The sequence below is a fragment of the Solanum verrucosum genome, unplaced genomic scaffold (assembly GCF_900185275.1).
Source record: "Solanum verrucosum unplaced genomic scaffold, falcon-dt-bn FXZP01000062.1, whole genome shotgun sequence".
In the NCBI taxonomy this organism is placed as follows: domain Eukaryota; kingdom Viridiplantae; phylum Streptophyta; class Magnoliopsida; order Solanales; family Solanaceae; genus Solanum; species Solanum verrucosum.
The window spans coordinates 5,468,915-5,475,868 of record NW_026020477.1 but is presented as its reverse complement, the minus strand read 5'-3'; positions in this window follow the sequence as shown (position 1 = coordinate 5,475,868).

The window sequence follows — 6,954 nt, the reverse complement described above, 5'->3', positions numbered from 1 at the left end:
GCAGGACCTTCTGAATAATGGGACGTAGTTTAGTAGGGCCCTTCTGGATAATGGGACACTAGCAGGATCCTCCTGGATAATGGGACACTAGCAGGATCCTCCTGGATAATGGAACTAGACGGACCCTCTTGAATAATAGGACGTAGTATAGCAGGTCCCTCCTGGATAATGGGACACTAGCAGGACCCTCACGGATAATGGTACTAGTAGGACCCCCATGAATAATGAGACGTAGTATAGCAGGGCCCTCCTAGATAATGGGACACTAGAAGGACCCTCATCGATAATGGGACTAGCAAGACCCTCCTGAATAATAGGACGTAGTATAGCAGGGCCCTCCTAGATAATAGGACACTAGCATGACCCTCCTGGATAATGGGACTAACAGGAACCTCTTAAATTATGGGACATAGTATAGCAGTGCCCTCCTGGGACACTAGCAGAACTCTCCTGGATAATGGGACTAGCAGGACACTCCTAATAATGAGACGTAGTATAGAAATGGCCCTCCTTGATAATGGGACATTAGTAGGACCCTCCTGGACAATGGGATTAGCAGGACCTCCAACATAATGAGATTTAGTTTAGCAGGACCCTCCTAGACAGTGGGAATAAATGTAGCAGAACCCTCCTGGACAAAGAGATTTGGTGTAGCAGGACCCTCCTGGACAATGGGAATTCATGTAGCATGACCCTCCTGGACAATGGGATTTAGTGTTGTAGGACCCTCCTGGACAATAGGACTTAGACTGACATAATTTAATTTAACTGGATCATCATTAGGAAATGTTTGAATTAAACATTCAAAAGACATCTGAAGAATGCATCACAACAAAGCTCGAATCATCCAGAGTCTCAATTCAAAGCTAATCACTATCTTTTATTTTATCACAAAATTTTCTTTACGATAAACTGGGGCAAAAATTTGTGCTACTACTTTTGTTTGTTTTAATTTTAGGTATCCGCTGGTAGAATAGGGTCAATCCACATTTCGAGATCAGAATCTTATCTAGAAAAGAGTCAACTTTACAACTCATTTTCAATTAAAGTAGCAGGAGCTCATCTTAAGAACACGGTCAATATCCAAGTCTGAGTAAAAAAAGCCACCCTGGAGAGAGGTTTATGTTCGAACTCACTTAAGATGAAAATCAATATCTCACAATTTGAGAAGCATGAAGACCCAACTCAAGATTCAAAAGAAGATGCATAGATAGAATCTTGTACTTGTATTTTCTTTTAATATTATGGTTTTCATTTCGGTGTAATAATAGGTACCGCTAACTGAAGAATTGATAGGACCTCACTAGACTTCAACTCATCATTCCATCTTCTTGTACTACACGTGATTTGATTCCCTTATAACCCGGAATATGTAGGTTGTCCAAAAACCTGGACTCTGTCACATATATTTCTTTTCTTTTAAAATAAGAGTTCTATCAAAACTTGTCACGTTGTCTACTTTTTTGTCTGCAAACTCTCTTCGTGTTTCAAGTCAAAGAGGGGCAAACTGTAGACACGTAATTTTTTATCGAACTTAAAATTTTACACCATTTTTATTGGTTAAATCTTTCTTTTATATTTAAATTAGATATTTTAATTTTTATCTTATTTTGTAAAGTTTATTATAAAAGATTTGAAAACTACAAAGATATATATTTTCTTTTAATTTAAGTTTTAATAAATAAGCTAGTATTTCTTAATTACTTTTTTTTTCTAGCTATTTAACATTTCTAAATTTTTATTACTTCGCAATAATCGTTAATATTATTATTGTTATATTATATTATATAATATTATGAAAAAATAATAATAATTTAATTACCCCACGTACCCCACTTTCCTTTCTACCCCACAACTCCCTCGCACTCACCACTATACTACCCCACCCCATGACAAACCATCGGCAGCACCATACTACACACACGACACACTTACAACTTTTATATATATATATATATACTACACGTCTACAGTGTCGATCAACCTGGAGAAAGAAGTAAAAAAAAAATACAACCAACACACACACGGACAACACATCAAAAAAATAAAAACAATCAGTAACATACCAAATTTCTGCACGAAAAAACCTTCACATTTTATTTTATTTTTCTATTAAAAAATCCAACAAAACATTCACATCTTTTCTTTCCTTTCTCATTACATTCGTACAAACACAATACATATACCACTACATACAATCTACAAAAGATTTGTGGGTGTTTTAATCGAGCTTCAGTCGAGATTTTGCGATACTCAACTTGACCTTATCTCTTAATTTATTTATGAAATTTAATGTATTATGTGATAAATTTTCTTATAGTTTTGTTTCATTCATAATTTTATTAAAATAAAAACTGACATCTTGAGTTTATTTTGAGAGTTAAAATAAACTACTCACATGATTAGCCATCTTGGATTTTATGTTTTTTCTTGGTGCAAATTCCTAAAAGATGAATAAAATCATATTGTTATGTAAGAATTCTTTTTTTTTTGTTATTCAATTATATTGTGCCTACACCACTATTTTTATGGCATTGTTGTAGCTTAATGTGATGTCAATTTCCTATTTTAATTCACGCATTTTATTTTTGGGATGAATAAGTCATTAATTACCCAATAAACAAACAAATGAGTTATGTTATTAAACTTGAATAAACTTCACTTTGGGTTGGTTGATAATATTATTTCGAAATAACGAAAAAATGATAAATTTTGATTGAAGTATTATAGTTCGACACCACTTGATTGACACTTAAAAATTGACAAATGAATTTTTGTATGCACATAAACAAAGACATGTTAAAAAAATGATTTCAATTAAGAATGTGGTTACACATCTTTTTTGAGACACTAAAAGAAATTCAAGGATGCGGTGACACACCTTGACAGAATTATTTTTAATAATACTAGTAAGTTTTATTGATTATTTTCCTTTAGGGAGGTAAACTGTATAGTATGATAAAATAATATTTTTAGAAATAGTGATTCTTTTATTATTAGAAAGTTATGATATTAGATTATTTATACTTGTATAATCATTTTACAAGTTTTATTTTCTATGAGTTTCTTTAATAATGTTTGTAATTATTTCAAACTATTGATGTATTTTTATAATTTAGTGTTATTATATTATTATACTATATTGTAAATTTAAAATTTAAAGATCCATAAGGCTTACCGCCCACGTCTTGAGGCTTACGTCTCGCCCTATACTAAATAAAATGTCTCGCCTTACACCCCTATCTTTTAAAACACTGGTCTCAACAATTTAATTAATTTAAAATAGAGGGAGTAGTCAATTGTTAACGATCACCTAGTACCCAACTGAAAACGATTAAAATTACAATCACCCCATCTTGTTCTTTCGTCAGCTTCTATTATATAGATTAAATAAAAAATTCAACATGCATCACATTTATATTTTATTTCTTAAAAAATATTCAATAAATAGAGATTTGAGGTAATCTGTCTAAAAAGTTATATATCTTAATGAGGTTTGGTGTCCTCTTTGGTTTTTCCTTCTTTTAAGAATTGTAAACATGCATCACACATTTAGGGGTGCTTTGGTAGCTGATCAGAGCCCAACCTAATACGTATTAATTTTATATATTGTTCAGTTTGTGAAGGATGCTTTGTGTGTCCCAATCTTTTTCCATCGTTTGATTGAAGTTAGCCGAGTTAAATAAATTGAAAATACAAAAATTGTTTGGTTTAGTCATGTTCCTTTGTATCAGAGCTAAGGGTGGCAACGGAACCGGTAACGGAACTACCGGACCGGGACGTTCCGGAACCGGAACGGAACCGGGCACCACGGGCCGGAACCGAACCGGAATCGGGACGGACCGGAACCGGTAATTCCGGAAAAAAAATACCCGAACCCGTCCCGGACCGGTAACGGACCGGTAACGGACCGGACCGGACCGGACCGGAAACCGGGTCCAACCGTTATAAATTATATTTTTTTATTAAAATTAAAAAATTAGGAATATTACACTTAAAAATTTATACTTTTAAAGTTTTAAATACAAACTTTCAAACTTTTAAAAGTATAAAAGTTTAAATTTCACAATTTAAAACTTTGAAAATTTAAATTCAAACTTTAAAACTATAAAAGTTTAAATTTCACCCTTTAAAAGTTTGAAAATTTAAATTCAAATTTCAAACTTTAAAACTATAAAAAGTTTAAATTTCACAATTCACACTTTAAAAGTTAGAAATTTTAAATTTGAATTATAAACTTTAAAACTATAAAATTATAAAAATTTAAATTTCACACTTTAAAGTTTAAATTTTAAAAGTTTGAAAATTTAAATTCAAACTTTAAAACTATAAAAGTTTAAATTTCACACTTTAAAAATTTGAAAATTTAAAACTTTAAAACTATAAAAGTTTAAATTTCACACATTAAAAGTTAAATTTAAACTTTTGAAGACAATAATAAAAAAAAATTAAGGCGAATAGCCTATACTTTTATTAATATTAATTAAATAGTACAAGTTGAGTTACAAAATATTAGTAGAGTATTAAAAAATCTAATCTACACAGCCACCTTCTAGGAAGGGTTCTGTTTGAATTAGACCTCGAATTATTATACTCATACTAATAGACATTTAAATTTAATAGTTCATGCTACCAAGGAAATCTTTTTTTAAATCATTTAACATTTCTCTAGTAACATGCTCTGGAATTGGTTGATTAGCTAGTTCTTCCATTGCATCAATGCCGTCATCACTAAAATCTAGCATTATTTCATCAACGTCATTTTCAAATTTGGTCGGTAGAGGTGGACGACCATAACTCCTTCTCTCGCCATTAATCCAATCTCTAAATAGTACGGATATCTCCAAGCTATCTGCTGCTAATGAATATCTATGCTCTCCAATTTGAAATCTTGCTGCACTAAAAGCGCCTTCCGAAGCTACTGAAGATGCTTGAATAGCTAACACATCTCGAGCAACCGGTTGTAGTTTTGGAAATCCTTTGCCGCGATTGCTCCACCATTCTAGAAGATCAATAGTAGTAGGTTCTGTATTTTGATTAATATATGCATCAAAATCATTTCTATCATTATGAGAAAGTTCAATAATACAATCTATCATATCATCAATTTCATCTTCATTATTATATCTACTCCTAGAACTTTGAGGCTCTTCGTTATGTACTACATTCCTTATATTAGAATTATTATACAAGTCGTACAATTTTCTAGCTTCAATTTTTATACTATCTTTAACATCTTGACAACTAGGTGTTTCATCATCTTCACTATCAATACCCAAATTAAAATATATTTTATCAACCATTCGTGCTGCACCTTCATCTTTGTAATGTGGGTTTAACAAACAAGCAGTTAAATAAATTTGAGGAATAGGAATAAAATATTTTTTAAATTTTTCAATCATTTTCTTAACAGATTGTTCAAATCTTGGTTTATTTTTAAATTTATAAAATTTATTAGAAATAGCACAAATATTAGGTAAAACAAAGCAAATAGTTGGATAATAAAGTGCAGATATTTTTTTTGTAGTTAAATAAAAAACTTTTAAGAATTCTATAAGTTCTTTTATGTCATTCCAATCATTATCATCAAGTCTATATGTCATATTTGAATTATGAGCATTCCAAACCATTTGTAAAGGTTTCCTATATTCATAAGCAACTTCAAGCATTTCAAATAAAGAATTCCATCTTGTACACACTGATTTTGGAATTTTTCTAGGTGGAAGATTAAATTCACGACAATGATTTTCAAAATCTCTACGTCTAGACTTAACTTGACATTTAAAAATAAAATGACATGCAGTTTCAACTTTTGTGCAACCATCGTCATATATTGCTATACCATCTCTAACAATCAAATTATATATGTGTGCAGCACACCTAATATGAAAACCATCAATATAAATAGGGCAAAGAGACGGTTTTAGTATTTCAACAGCATTACTATTATTAGAAGCATTATCTAATGTGACACTACTTATTTTATCACAAATTCCATAGTTTTGCAAAACATCTATAATTGTTTGAGCTATATAACTACCGGTTTTATGCATTTCACAACATTTATAACCTAAAATTCTTTTTTGCAAAGTCCAATTTTCATCAATCCAATGCGCAGTAATTGTGAAATAATCATTACCATTTACACTATGGCCCATATCAGAAGTAATAGCTATTTTACAATTGTTATAATAAAATAAACAACGAAGATATTGAAAATGCTGAGCTTGATAATCAAAGATAGCCTTTTTAATTGTATTTCTAGTAAAACCTTTAAAATGTGGATTATACACAATTTGAATATAATGAATAAAACCGGGATTTTCAGCAAAACTAAATGGCAAACCCATAACAACAATCATTTTAGCTAATTCTTCAAGATCTTTTTCTCTACTATATGACCGTTGTATACTAGAACCAGAAACATTAGAAGGATTTAATTGTGTTTGGACCATATTAGAGCCATCTACTCCTACATTTTCAGGAAGGGTGGTACCATTTTTTTTAGCTTCGGCTACAGCTTTAGCATGCAAAAATTCATTTTTACAACATGACATTAAATGATTACTCAAATGTCCCGTCCCACCCTGTTTTCCTACAGTTTTATGATTCATTCTATGTTTACATTTATTACAAATAGCTTGTGTTTTATATTCATTCTGAGTCATAAATTGCCACACAACTGATTTTTTAGCACGTTCTACCTTAGTCCTAGGATGCACGGGGGGAATGGGAGCAGGACAACGAAAGGGAGCGGGAGCCGGGGAAGAGGGATTGGGAGGGGGACTAGTAGCCGACGGTGGCTCAGTTTCATCATCATCATATTCATCAACATTATTATCAAAACTATCAACATAATCATTAACATCATGTTCATCATCTTCAGGTAATTCCTCTTCAAAATTACCAAATCTTCTTTGTAAATGTTCATGATAAGGATCTAATCCACTATTA